We start from the raw sequence: 14615 nt of genomic DNA, 5'->3' as shown, positions 1-14615 counted from the left end.
AGTTCCCGGAAGAATGTTATGTGTAATATTCTTAGGGATAACCCGGTCACTACAAGAAGGTGATGAATAAGAAACTCTCACACAAACTCCCGCTATATCGGTGCACTCGACACCCCTATTTTTAGAGTCCGGACATAGTACTCGGAATTTTAGTCTCCTGATCATTGACAATTATCAAACCCCTTCGTGTTAAGTATTTATCACTTAACACCAGGGACTCTCTTCGATTGATTTGTATGAATCAACACTCCCATTGTAATTTGTACTCCTACTCTACTGTTCATTTGGTCAAACCTTCCTACAATTAGGACCACAACCAAAGCTAAAATCTCCTCTCGATTCCTTCCATGAACGAAAGATCCACTTTTAAATCGAATAATCAAACCTTCCTATAGTTAGGGTCACCTCAAACTTCTGCTTGGTCAAACTTTCCTACAGTTAGGGCCAAAACCATAATTCACTCTTGATAAACGAGAAATTTACCATTAGTTCGGTAATCAAAACTTCTGACAGTTAGGGCCAAAACCATAATTCACTCTTGATAAACGAGAAATTTACCTTTAGTTCGGTAATCAAAACTTCCGACAGTTAGGATTATCCGAATCTTTTCGATTCTCGGAGTTGTAGGCATTGAAAATTACCTATAGGTCTCCACGAACGGTTCAGTGTTAAAGAGCGATGATGAACGTCACTATCCGATCCACAGGAGTCCAATTGACGTCGACAAACGACTGAAGTGAATCGACGAGACGAGTTGGCACTTTCTTTGCTACCCGTATTCCACTTTCTTTGCTTTCTGGTCAAACCTATAAAAGTTAGGGCCAAAGCCAAAATCCCCTCTCGATTCCTCCAATGAACGAGAGGTCCACTTTCAAATCGAGTGATCATACTTTCCTACAGTTAGGGTCATCTCAAACCTCTGCTTGGTCAAACCTTCCTACAGTTAGGACCAAAGCCAAAATCCCCTCTCGATTCCTCCAATGAACGAGAGGTCCACTTTCAAATCGAGTGATCAAACCTTCCGACAGTTAGGGTCATCTCAAACTCCTGCTTGGTCAAACCTTCCTACAGTTAGGACCAAAGACCAAAACCACAATTCACTCTCGATAAACGAGAAATTTATCTTTAATTCGGTAATCAAACCTTCCGACGGTTAGGGTTATCCGAATCTTTCCGATTCTCGGAGTGGAGATCCCACTCTTAGTTTTATCCTTCCGGATTCTGGGGGTGGAGGTCCCACCTCGAGTTTCCTTTCCAGCTGAAGATAGAATATAAAATTCTTCCTCTTCAGCACCGGGAGATAGAATATAAAATTCTTCCTCTCCCGTTTCCTTTTCTGCCGAAGATAGAATATAAAATTCTTCCTCTTCAGCACCGGGAGATAGAATATAAAATTCTTCCTCTCCCGTTTCCTTTCCAGCTGAAGATAGAATATAAAATTCTTCCTCTTCAGCACCGGGAGATAGAATATAAAATTCTTCCTCTCCCGTTTCTCAGTCTGTCTTTGCTTTTAGAAAAGACACGATTCTCAACTTCCAATCCGGGTACTCGATGCACGGGGAATTTCATCCCGAAGCCTAAGTAGGGATAAGTCAACGCCTATCACGCGTTGCCGGGTAGTCTATTCCCGTGAGAAAGACGAAGCCTATGTATTCAAAATCATAGCACAAAGCCTCAGAGAGTTTACTCTCTTAGCACAACGTTACATGCGGAACAGACTTAAACAATCCGCATGCTAGCCCGACTCAAACGGTAGTCGGTAAAGGCTAATCAAATCCGTTGAAGGCTGGGGATTAGCCAAAAATCCTAAAGTCAACGCCTAACATGCGTCGCCGGGTAGTCTATTCCCGTGAGAAAGACGAAGTCTACGTATTCAATATCGTAGTACTAAGAGCGTTAACTCACTTAGCACAACGACACATGCGGAACGGACTTAAATAATCCGCATGCTAGCCCGACTCAAACGGTAGTCGGTAAAGGCTCATCAAACCCGTTGATGGCTGAGAATTTGCCAAAAATTCTATAAATGCGAGTCATTGGCGCACCACCTCCACTAGTTGGTCTCGTGACTTGAGCATCCAACAAGTTCAGGATAAAATCCATGCATGCAGACGAATCAACTTTAACAGTTGGTCCTGCAGCCCCAACATTCGGGACCGCGATGCTCCAATACCTTAAGAGCTTAAACTGTGTATACTCCAACAAACGTACGAGTATAAACTATGTTAATGGCGATCCGAAATCCTAAGGGTCAACGTTGGTCAACGCGTAACCCTAGGTCAACGCCGGTCAACGCGTTGCAACAAAAGTCAACGTTCGAGGATCCAAAATCCACACCCATCAACGTTCGACGATTCAAAACCCTAAGGGTCAACGCTGGTCAACGCGTAACCCTAGGTCAACGCTGGTCAACGCGTTGCAACAAAAGTCAACGTTCGAGGATCCAAAATCCACACCTATCAACGTTCGACGATTCAAAACCCTAAGGGTCAACGTTGGTCAACGCGTAACCCTAGGTCGACGCCGGTCAACGCGTTGCAACAAAAGTCAACGTTTGAGGATCCAAAATCCACACCAATCAACGTTCGACGATTCAAAACCCTAAGGGTCAACGCTGGTCAACGCGTAACCCTAGGTCAGCGCTAGTCAACGCGTTGCAACCAGAGTCAACGTTTGACGATTCAAAACCCTAAGGGTCAACACCGGTCAACGCGTAACCCTAGGTCAACGCCAATCAATGCGTTGCAACCAGAGTCAACGTTTGACGATTCGAAACCCTAAGGGTCGACGCCGGTCAACGCGTAACCCTAGGTCAACGCCAGTCAACGCGTTGCGACAAAAAGTCAACACACGGGGATCCGAAACCCTAAGCCAGCATAATGTGGCGGAGGTAGTTCAAAGTCAACTCAATGACACGAGCCAAACTCAATTCATCAGCTGCAGACTCGAGACTCCGACGACGGCCAAGCGATAAACGCAGCGCCGGAAGAACTTCGGCTATTCGTCAAAGCATCGAATAGACCAAAAATCGAATGAGCCAAGAGTTGAAGCTAACCACAGGTCCTTACGCCGACTGAAGGCCAGACCAATCACACCAAAAGTATCCCAGCCTCTTCTATAAAAGAAACGAGTCCGGAACACTTTGGAGGGGGTATCTGTAGGCATTGAAAATTGCCTATAGGTCTCCACGAACGGTTCAGTGTTAAAGAGCGACGATGAACATCACTATCCGATCCACAGGAGTCCAATTGACGTCGACAAACGACTGAAGTGAATCGACGAGCTACGTGAGCAGATAGGATTTCGGAACAACGAAGACCCGGACCAATCGGGAACCCGACGGTGTTCACAAAAGGGACAACGCCCTTCATGCCTCGATCACTCTACAGAGGGTCCAACCACCAGAGCGGATCGAACTCTTCGTCAAGCATCCAACGCACTTGGAATCACTCAAATCCGAGTTCGGACGAAGAATTTACAGGGAAAACAATCATACACCTCAAAACGGAGTCCCGGGAAGTCGAAACACCCCGGGGGTGTCTAGGAAAAGCCTAGACACCCCAGGGGTGTCTCGGCCAAGCTGAGACACCCTAGGGTGTCTCGGCCATGGCCGAGACACCAGGGGGTGTCTAGGCCCCCTAGACCCCTCCATACACCTATAAATAGCCCCCTTGGGCCTTTGTTTTGGCGGGAGGATTTTTGGAGAGCCTTGGCGAAGCCCTGCTGCAGTGAAGAGTGGTCGTGCGCTTCGACAAGGAGAGGAGAGGTCTACATCAGAGCCTTCATCACCCGTTCCCCCTTTTCCTTAGTATTACCCTTCGCCGGTAATCACTAAGAAGAGCTGATATCTCGTTTTAGCCGAGATAGACGCTTCAGGCTTCTAGATCTCACGCGGATCGACGAAGCTCTGTCCGATTTTTCGGAACAGATCTGAGTGCCAGGTGGTCCACGGATATCAACGTCCCCGTCACAGGCCAAAGACCCACGCAAGCAAGAGACCGCAAAACAGGATCTTGCGTTTATTTTCAAGAAAGTTGTAATTTTTTATTTCTTTGTTATTTGAATTCATTGTAACGACTGAAGTTTAATGAAATCAATGATAAAGGCAGCTTTTCCTGAAAACAGGAGTGAAGATCCCACTCTTAGTTTTACTCTTCAGATTCTCGAGTTGGAGATCCCACTTCGAGTCCCCTTTACAACTGGAGATAGAATATAAAATTCTTCCTCTTCGATTTTAGGAGATAAAATATAAAATTCTTCCTCTCCTATTTTGGGTTAGTCTTTTCCCCAAGAGAAGACACCATCCTTTAACTCTAAAATCCGTGCTTCACACGCGCTGAGAATTTTATCCCGAATCCTAAGAAGGGATAAATCAACGTCTAACACGTATTGCCGGTTAGTCTTTAACCGTAAAAAGGACAAAAACCCACATATTCGATATTGTGGCAGGTTGTTATTAATAACACCATAATCCGTGCCTCACACGTATGAGGAATTTTATCCCAAATCCTAAGTAGGGATAAATCAACGCCTAACACGCATTGTCGGTTTAGTCTTTCACCAATTAAAAAAGACATCAGAATTCAAATCTGGGAAATTTTATCCCAAAGCCTAAGTAGGGATAAGTCAGCGTCTAACACGCGTTGCCGGTTACTCTTTAACAGTAAAAAGGACAAAAGCCCACATATTCGATATTGTGACAGATTGTTATTAATAACACCATAATCCGTGCTTCACATGTACGGGGAATTTTATCCCGAATCCTAAGTAGGGATAAGTCAGCACCTAGCACATGTTGTCGGTTTAGTCTTTCACCGATTGAAGAAGACACCAGAATCTAAGTCTGGGACTTTCATCCCGAATTCTAAAAAGGGATAAATCAGCGCCTAACACGTGTTGCCGGGTAGTCTATTCCCGTAAGAAAGACGAAGTCTACATATTCAATATTATAGCACTAAGAGAGTTAACTCTCTTAGCACAACATTACATGTGAAAACGGGTTTAAACAATTCACATGCTAGTCCGATTCAAACGGTAATCGGTAAAGGCACATCAAACCCGTTGAAGGCTGAGGGTTTGCTAAAAATCCTAAAGTCTACGCCTAACATGCGTCGCTGTAGGCTGTCTAAAAATCACAATAGATAGCTGATCCCCATCAAACACCGATGATGAAACTTACAATCTGACGACTTTCAGAAGGCTACAATTTGAAGATTTTCACGTGGATCGATGAAGGTTACAATCTGACGACCTTCGCAACAACTGATAAAAGCTCTAATCAACAGCCTTCACAATCAACATCGAGAGTTACAATCTGACGACTCTCACATATTAAAGAGCTAAAGCAAAGATTACAAAACGACGATCTTTGCAACGCTCTGACAGAAAGAGACTACAAATCGACGGTCTCTTCAAATCAAGACGTGAAAGTCCTCCCTGCGTACCAGCATAAAGATGCGCCACGTTCATAGCCACGAACGCAGCTCAAATGCAGCTCCAATCGCTGCCCAACGTAGCTCAAACGCAGCTCTAATCGCTGTCCAACGCAGCTCTATACCGCTGCCCAACGCAGCTCCAATCGCTGCCCAACGCAGCTCTATACCGCTGCCCAACGCAGCTCCAATCGCCGCCAGACGCAGTTCCATAACACTGCGAAACGCACCTTCAAACATCGAAGAACGGAGCTCCATATCGCTGCAGAACGCAGCTCCATATCACTGCAGAACGCACTTCCAGATGCTGTGTTCAAGCGCAGAATCTATGCCAGAACGCATGTCAAAGTTCTGACCTGTTCAAACACGAGCTGTACGGTTTCAAAACCGTTTCCCACGATCTGAGGGAATCACAACTCCACTCAGGAGTGATTTAAGGGGCGGTTACATCCCATTAGCCCCACTTTGGAGCGAATTAAGGAGGTGGTTACACCCCTTAATCCCCTATAAATAACTGAAAATCAATTCAGTTCGAGGATCGGATTTTTGATAATCAGATCAGGGCTGGGTTCGGTCTGTTGGAACTTCTTGGCAGCGAAAAGAGGATCCTTCATCCTTCGGTTGGAGCTTTGGAGATCGGCAACAAGATCTTCTTCATCCTTGGCTTATAACCGACTTTCGGTTAAATCAACTCTTTCATAGAGTTTTAAACTCGTTCAGAGTTCTCCACAACGTCAAATCGTGAGGAGAAGACCATGTTCCAGTGAATCAATACGTCGGATCGTCAACGAGAAGCAAACTCGACGCGAGCATTCGAGGGAGGCATCTCATCGCCACCGTGAAGAACCTAGAATTAAACAAAGGGGAGAATCCAGATCATTCTCTTCTCTTTTGTAATCAGGAAATTCAATTGTAATCGAGAGTTGAGAGATTTGTAAACATTCTTTTTCTAAGCAGTTAGAGAGAATAAAATCAAATACATTTCTTTCATTCATTTTTTTTATTGTAAATTTTCCACCAAACAAAAGATGGCGACTCCGCTGGGGACTAGCTTCTCTGATAAAGAAGTGGTGGCGCAATCCGATGTTCATCTCACTGGAACAACCGTCGAAACTCTTGTGGTAGAGTTTGATCAAGCCAAGTTTGAGGAGGCCCTCTCCTCCGGATCCCTTAGCCCCAAGGCTATGCGCAAGATCCACAAAGAGCCTATGCTTGGGCTAATGGATGTGAGGCTTGCATTCTGAAGCAGAAACGCAGAGCACATGGTTGCGTTTAGGCTCACAAACACGAAGCTCGTGTTGACTTGAGGATCGACATTCTCGGAGATGTGCTCGTCGTAAGGATCTCCTCCTCCGTCGAGCGACGTTCTTCTTAGCCTGCTTCAAGGCCTTTGTCGCCTCCATGGGCATCTTTCGACCCGATACCCATCGTCTTGGCACGGGTTTGGAGGGGCTGTCCGAGCAGTCTTCCTTAGGCGGTTCGGCTGCAATTGGAGCAGTTAGAGCTTTAGTCTCTTTGGAGACTTTGTGGATCTTGCGCATAGCCTTGGGGCTAAGGGATCCGGAGGAGAGGGCCTCCTCAAACTTGGCTTGATCAAACTCTACCACAAGATTTTCGACGGTTGTTCCAGTGAGATGAACATCGGATTGCGCCACCACTTCTTCATCAGAGAAACTAGTCCCCAGTGGAGTCGCCATCTTTTGTTTGGTGGAAAATTTGCAATAAGAAAAATGAATGAAAGAAATGTATTTGATTTTATTCTCTCTAACTGCTTAGAAAAAGAATGTTTACAAATCTCTCAACTCTCGATTACAATTGAATTTCCTGATTACAAAAGAGAAGAGAATGATCTAGATTCTCCCCTTTGTTTAATTCTGGGTTCTTCACGGTGGCGATGAGATGCCTCCCTCGAATGCTCGCGTCCAGTTTGCTTCTCGTTGACGATCCGCTGTCTTGCACTGGAACGTGGTCTTCTTCTCACGATTTGACGTTGTGGAGAACTTGCGTGGCAAGTTTGAAACTCTGGACGAGTTGATAATTCTGAATGAGTTGGAAACTCTTGAAAAAGAGTTGATTTGAACCGAGAATCGGTTCTCAAGCCAAGGATGAAGAAGCTCTTGTTGCAGATCTCCCAAGCTCCAGAAATGCTCTAAGGATCCTGTTGACCAGCCAAGAAGTTCCAACCCCTCGAACTGAATTGATTTTCAGTTATTTATAGGGGATTAAGGGGTGTAACCACCTCCTTAATTCGCTCCTAAGTGGGGCTAATGGGATGTAACCACCCCTTAAATCACTCCTGAGTGGAGTTGTGATCCCCTTAGATCGTGGGAAACGGTTTTGAAACCGTACAGCTCGTGTTTGAACAGGTCAGAACTTTGACATGCGTTCTGGCATAGATTCTGCGCTTGAACGCATCATCTGGAAGTGCGTTCTGCAGTGATATGGAGCTGCGTTCTTCGATGTTTGAAGGTGTGTTTCGCAGTGTTATGGAACTGTGTCTGGCGGTGATTAAAGCTGCGTCTGGCAGCGGTATAGAGCCGCGTTGGGCAGCGATTGGAGCTGCGTTGGGCAGCGGTATAGAGCTGCGTTGGGTAGCGATTGGAGCTGCGTTGGGCAGCGGTATAGAGCTGTGTTGGGCAGCGGTATAGAGCTGCGTTGGACAGCGATTAAAGCTGCGTTTGAGCTGCGTTTGAGCTACATTGGGCAGCGATTGGAGCTGCGTTTGAGCTGCGTTCATGGCTATGAACGTGGCGCATCTTGATGCTGGTACGCGGGGAGGACCTTCACGTCTTGATTTGAAGAGACCGTCGATTTGTAGTCTCTTTCTGTCAGAGCGTTGCAAAGATCGTCGTTTTGTAATCTTTGCTTTAGCTCTTTGATATGTGAGAGTCGTCAGATTATAACTCTCGATGTTGATTGTGAAGGCTGTTGATTAGAGCTTTTATCAGTTGTTGTGAAGGTCGTCAGATTGTAACCTTCATCGATCCACGTGAAAGTCTTCAAATTGTAGCCTTCTGAAAGTCGTCAGATTGTAACTTCCATCATCGGTGTTTGATGGGGATCAGCTATCTATTGTGATTTTTAGACAGCCTACAGTCGCCGTTTAGTCTTTTCATGTGAGAAAGACAAAGTCTATGTATTCAATATCATAGCACTAAGAGAGTTAACTCTCTTAGCATAACGTTACGTGCATAACGGACTTAAACAATTCGCATGCTAGCCCGACTCAAACGGTAGTCGGTAAAGGCTCATCAAACCTGTTGATAGCTGAGGGTTTGCTAAAAATCCAATATATGTAAGAGTTATTGACGTACCAGCCCCATTAGTTGGTCTCGTGACTGGAGCATCCAATAATTTCGGGATAAGATCCATATCTGCAGACGAAATAACTTTAACAGTTAGTCCTATAGCCTGAAATTTAGGACCGCCATGCTCTAATACCTTAAGAGCTTAAACTGTATATACTCCAGCAAACGTACGAGTATAAACTGGGTCAACACCGGGTGATCCAAAATCCTAATGTCAACGTCGGTCAACACGTAACCCTAGGTCAACGCCAGTCAACGTGTTGTAATGAAAAGTCAACACCGGGCGATCCAAAACCCTAAGGTCAACACCGGTCAACACGTAACCCTAGGTCAACGTCAGTCAACGCGTTACGATGAAAAGTCAACGCCAGACGATTCGAAACCCTAAGGTCAATGCCGGTCAACGCATAACCCTAGGTCAACGCCAGTCAACACGTTGTGATGAAAAGTCAACGCCGGCGATCCGAAACCCTAGGCTAACGCTAGTCAACGCTTAAACCTAGATCAACGCCAGTCAACGCGTTGTAATGAAAAGTCAACGTCAGGCGATCCGAAACCCTAGGTCAACGCCAGTCAACGCGTAACTCTAGGTCAATGCTATTCAACGCGTTGCGATGAAAGTCAACGCAAGTCAATATATTGTGATGGAGAGGGTCAGTTCAAAGTCAACTTGACGATACTAGCCAAAATCAACTCATCAGTTTCGATTTGAGACTTCGACGATGGCCAGACGATAAACGCAGCGCCGGAGCAGTCTCGGTTATTCATAAAATATCGAACAGACTGAAAATCGAAGGAGTTAAGAATCGAAGCTAACTACAGGTCCTTTACATCGACTGAAGGTTGGACTGATCATATCCAAAGTATTTCAGGTTCATCTATAAAAGAAACGAGACGGAAACACTTTGGAGGGGGTATTTGTAGGCGTTAAAAATTACCCATAAGTCCCTGCACGCGACTCGAGGCAGAGAGAAGATGATGAATGTTGCTATTCGAGTCACAGAAGCTCATTTAACAACGACAAATGCATGAAGTGAGTCGACGGACCATGCGAAGCAACGAAATTTCGGAATAACAGAAACACGAATGGACCGGGAGCTGCACGTTGCTTACAAAAGACAAAGTGTCCCTCAGAGTCCCGTCTACTTCACAAGTGATTTAACCATGGTATCTTGTAGATCTCGTCGTTATCTTTCCAACGCATCTTGAATCGCGTAATTCCGAGATCGGACGATGAAGTTACGACGAAAACGGACACGACGCCCGGAATAATGCGCCAAGCCTTGGCGAGACACCAAGAGGTGTCTCGGCCCAAGGTTGGCCGAGACACCCACGGGTGTCCGCAGACCCGAAAATCAGATTTTGGCAGATTTAAGCTGTCTTTCGACCGTTAACCTCCTGGATTTGCTCTAACTGATAAAATATCATCCATGAACGTGGTTAAGTGGTTACAACTGAAGATAAGATTGAATCGATCGTTCTTATCCGAAAATAGAGGTCCCTAAGCCTATAAATACAGCCCCAGTGACTTTATTTTTTTAGATCTGGAATTCTCGAGCGTCGGCAAAGCCCTGCTGAATTGAGGACTGAAGAGCCATGAATTTCAGAGAGGAGGAGGAGACTTCGGCGAATTCTTCAGCATAAAGAAGAGAAGTTCGTCAGATCTGCAGTCCCGTTCTTTGCCTTGAGATTACCCCATTGCGGTGATCTCGATGTAGGCGTCAAAAAATGCTAAGAGATATCCAAACACAGCTCAAAAGAAAGTCATCTAAAATGTCAAAAAAAGAACACAAGTATAGACTGTCTTGCACGCGAGACAGTCTTTACTGTCTCGCATGCGAGACAGACTTGACTGTCTCGCCGTGCGAGACAGTCTTTACTGTCTCGCGGGCGAGACAGACTTTTACTGTCCCGCCCGTGCGAGACAATCTTTACTGTCTCGCCGTGCGAGACAAAATTTACTGTCTCGCATGTGAGACAGCTCTCAGAGGGTCAAAACTACTTTGCATAACCGCCAACACGTGGCCACTAACTATTCAAGAACGTGGGAAACGTCGTGGGCGAGAATCACGTTGATAACTGCCAAAATAACAGAGTTTGAAACGTGGGAAGGCAGTTACAGCGAAAACTGTCAGGAATATTCCTTTTTCCGAGAAGAGTTTACTGTCTCGCGGGCCGAGACAGCAAACACTGTCTCGGCAGCCGAGACAGCAAATGCTGTATCACGAGCTTGTTTTCCGCCAACTGTTCATAGGGGTTATAAATACCCCCCGAAGGCCATTTTTGAGGGAGGCTGATCATTTAGAGCACTTCAGAGCAGACAGAGCAGAGTTCTTGAGCTTCCGGCAATCCCTTGAGATTCGAGCTTTGACTTGATTTAAAGAAGAACGACTATCTTACTTTGATAATATATCGTTTTAAATTCTCACTTCGATAAACGAAGGAAGAATCATTAAACCCCTCACGATTCAATCAGAATCTGTGATTTGGTGGTCCACGAGTCAAAGCGCTCCCGGCACAAGCAAAGATCCCACACAAGCAGCGATCCAAACAACGATCCTGCGTTTGTTTCTCAAGAGTTGTAATTTTTCCTTTTGTTGTGTAAAAGGAGTCTTATAAAAATGCTATCTCTTTTTTTAATTTATTACAATCGACTGAAGATATAATGAATTCAATGACAAAGTCAACTTTTGACGCAAACACTCGAGAAGAGTGATTATCTTTTTTATCTAATAACATGTTAAGTCTCATTATGAACAGGATAAATCATTTAGTTACCAATTTAAAGAAGATAGAATAATTAGAATAGATTAGGATAATAATGTAATATTTTAAAAAGTTAAGGGTAATATTGACCATGGAAAGATTTTCCCAAACTCGTACTTTTAAAGGGAGTATGATTATTTTAAATCTCCATCAATTTTGTTCTCTTTATTTTTGTTGTATACTTAAATTTGATAAATTAAGTTAGTAAGAGATATTGATTCCTTTTATTTAGTAACACAAAATTTGATTCAAATTTTTTGGCATGTTTAGTGTAGAAAAGATAATTTAATCCCCTTCGTAAGAAGTTTAAGTTGCAACTTTCAAATGTACGTGTCAAAGACGAAGGAAACCTATTACAGGAGAAAGATTTGCAAGAAGCATCCCCTTCGTATATAAGAAGTACTAGTGTGTACCCCGTGCCAAGCACGGCCCTCGCCTCTTTTCTACAATTCGTTAATGTTGTTTAATCTCAATTTTATTTTTATACAAAATTATTCTTATAGCTAGCAACTATGAAGACCTTCAAATGAGTTGCAATTGGAAAATTGATGCCTAATAATATTGTATGGTGCAAATATAACAATACTATTCCAACAACTCACACATAATGGCCTAATAAAACAATATAGCAACAAAACTCTACATTCAATATAACATATATTCATGAATCAGTCACTTGAGTGACAACCAATCATGAATTTTTACGAAGGAGTTATCTCTTGATGCATATTTTAGTTCATCATACAAAATAATGCAAACTATCCTCTTAACTATATCGTGTCTCAAAGACAAACATTATAATATCGTATATTTATCCTTAGGGGGGAAAAAGAAACAAAGCCAGTAAAAAGAAGAGAAATAAGAGCAAAACCTGAAATAGAACAATTACAGGCTTAAATGGGATCTTGGATTATGTAGGCGTGGAAATTTCCTACTACGAGATGTTCTTAACGACCTTCTCCGTCACCTGAAAACATAGAAGTTCATTATCACTGATTCTAACAGAAAAATTATAAAATATGAAACTGACCTGTCCAAAAAAATATTTTCAAATATTAAAATTGACTACCATAAATCATCAACTAAGTATAATAATCTCTTTATTAATGTGTCTTTTCAAAGATTTGTTATTAATGTTAAACAGAAATAAGTAGAAAATGAACAAAATTTTGACAGAGGAAATCTTCAGATCTGAGCACATATCAATAGTTTATTACTTTAGAGGAAATATTCAGATCTGAGCACATATTAATAGTTCATTCTCTCGCCAACTACGGCAGAAGAAATCTTTATTTTCTCCTCAATAAAAGCTCCCCAAAATTTCTAAAAAATGATCAGTAATTGTCATTGACGAAATTTAGAAACTTTTGTTTTTATCTTCATGGTTATACCATCCCTAGCCATCATTAACCAAATCATACCTCCCCTCAAAATTATACTACAAAATTTAATCAAAAATCATACCTTTCTCGAGACCAATTGTTTCCCGATCTCCAGCCATTTGTTTTTAATAGCTTGTGACAAACTGATCTTAAAAATCTGACTGCCTACTATTTTCTGAAAAAAAATCATTAACCAAATCATACCTCCCCTCAAAATTATACTACAAAATTTAATCAAAAATCATACCTTTCTCGAGACCAATTGTTTCCCGATCTCCAACCATTTGTTTTTAATAGCTTGTGACAAACTGATCTTAAAAATCTGACTGAGATACATTGTCGTCTTTGTCTTCGAGGTCTTTGGAGTCAGAAGCCTATGGAAGAAAAAGAGGACTTTGATCTGAAGTAAACAGAACAGATATGACAAAATCAATACATCATCAAAGAAGACTTTGATCTGAATCCACCTGCAATTTCCATCACTAAATATCATCAATCAGGACATAAAATCCTCATAATCAATCAATACTGTTCAACAAAGGGTTATGATCACTAAATTTAAGGAATTATAATCCAGCAATTTTAATGAATTTTTAAGGAATTTTTTTATTTGTGTTCACCTGTTGATACTTGAAGGCACATTCTCAGATGACACGATCACAACTGGGATATCCTTGAGATTGTGAATATTTTCAAAATAAATAAAAAACAAAATTTTCAAAAAGTATATATAAAAAGCTCACATTTTGTTCAGGATGAGTATAAGAAGAATCAGAAGATGATGAATCTACTTGCTCATCTTGCTGCAAGTTTAAACATATTACCTAAATCACATTTTGTTCAGCAAAAAATATTACCTAAATCAAGTTTAAACATAAGGTTTAGGTATATGATCAGAATTAGGCACTATTAAGATTAGCTAAATCAAATTTAATCATTATAAATAGAAATTAGCATCTTCAGTATGCTAAAAGAAGTAACTAAATAATCCAAAAATAACAATCTAAGGCGCAAAAAATTAGAATTTAGCTCAAATTCATCACCATGATTTATATTTCAATCACTATGCTCAAATTCATCACCAATCACCATAGAATTGTTTGAAATCTGTATTATTAGTTTAAAGCACAATAGTTTTTCAGTTATGTTTCTCATCAGCACAAGCATTTGATTACAACTTTCATGGAAATTTATATTAAAACACTGCAGTGTTGTCAAAATCTCAGGTCTAGCAAAGGAGGAAAATTTAAAAAAAAAAGCTAGTGATGGAAGTGCAGGAGAGAAGGACATCAATTTGATATTCAATGTAGAACAGGGATAAGTGATCAGCAAATATAAACTCCATAAAGTAAAATTCTAGGAAACAAAATTCTAGTGAATGTGAAAGTGAAACATCAGATTGCTTTGAGGAAGTTGCTTTAAGCCTTCATTATAATACACAGAGATGATGCTAGTCAAGTAATAGTTTACGTAAACCCACTCAAAATAACTGGCAGTAACTCCGCCTGAATTTGCAAAAAACCCACACAAAATAAAATCAGAGAAAGTACCTGCAGTTTTCTTCTTTTCAAAGAGGAAATCTTGGGATAGAGAATTATGAGCAATTTGTGAAGGTCAATCAACAAATATCAAATTAAAAGACTGATTACTATAAAAGACATACTTTGATAATTCTTATAGAGAATAGTTATACAATTCTTATATAGTAAAGAAGAGAAAGAATGGAA

This window comes from Asparagus officinalis, chromosome 9 (genome assembly GCF_001876935.1).
Source record: "Asparagus officinalis chromosome 9, Aspof.V1, whole genome shotgun sequence".
Lineage (NCBI taxonomy): Eukaryota > Viridiplantae > Streptophyta > Magnoliopsida > Asparagales > Asparagaceae > Asparagus > Asparagus officinalis.
This window is presented reverse-complemented; position numbering follows the sequence as displayed.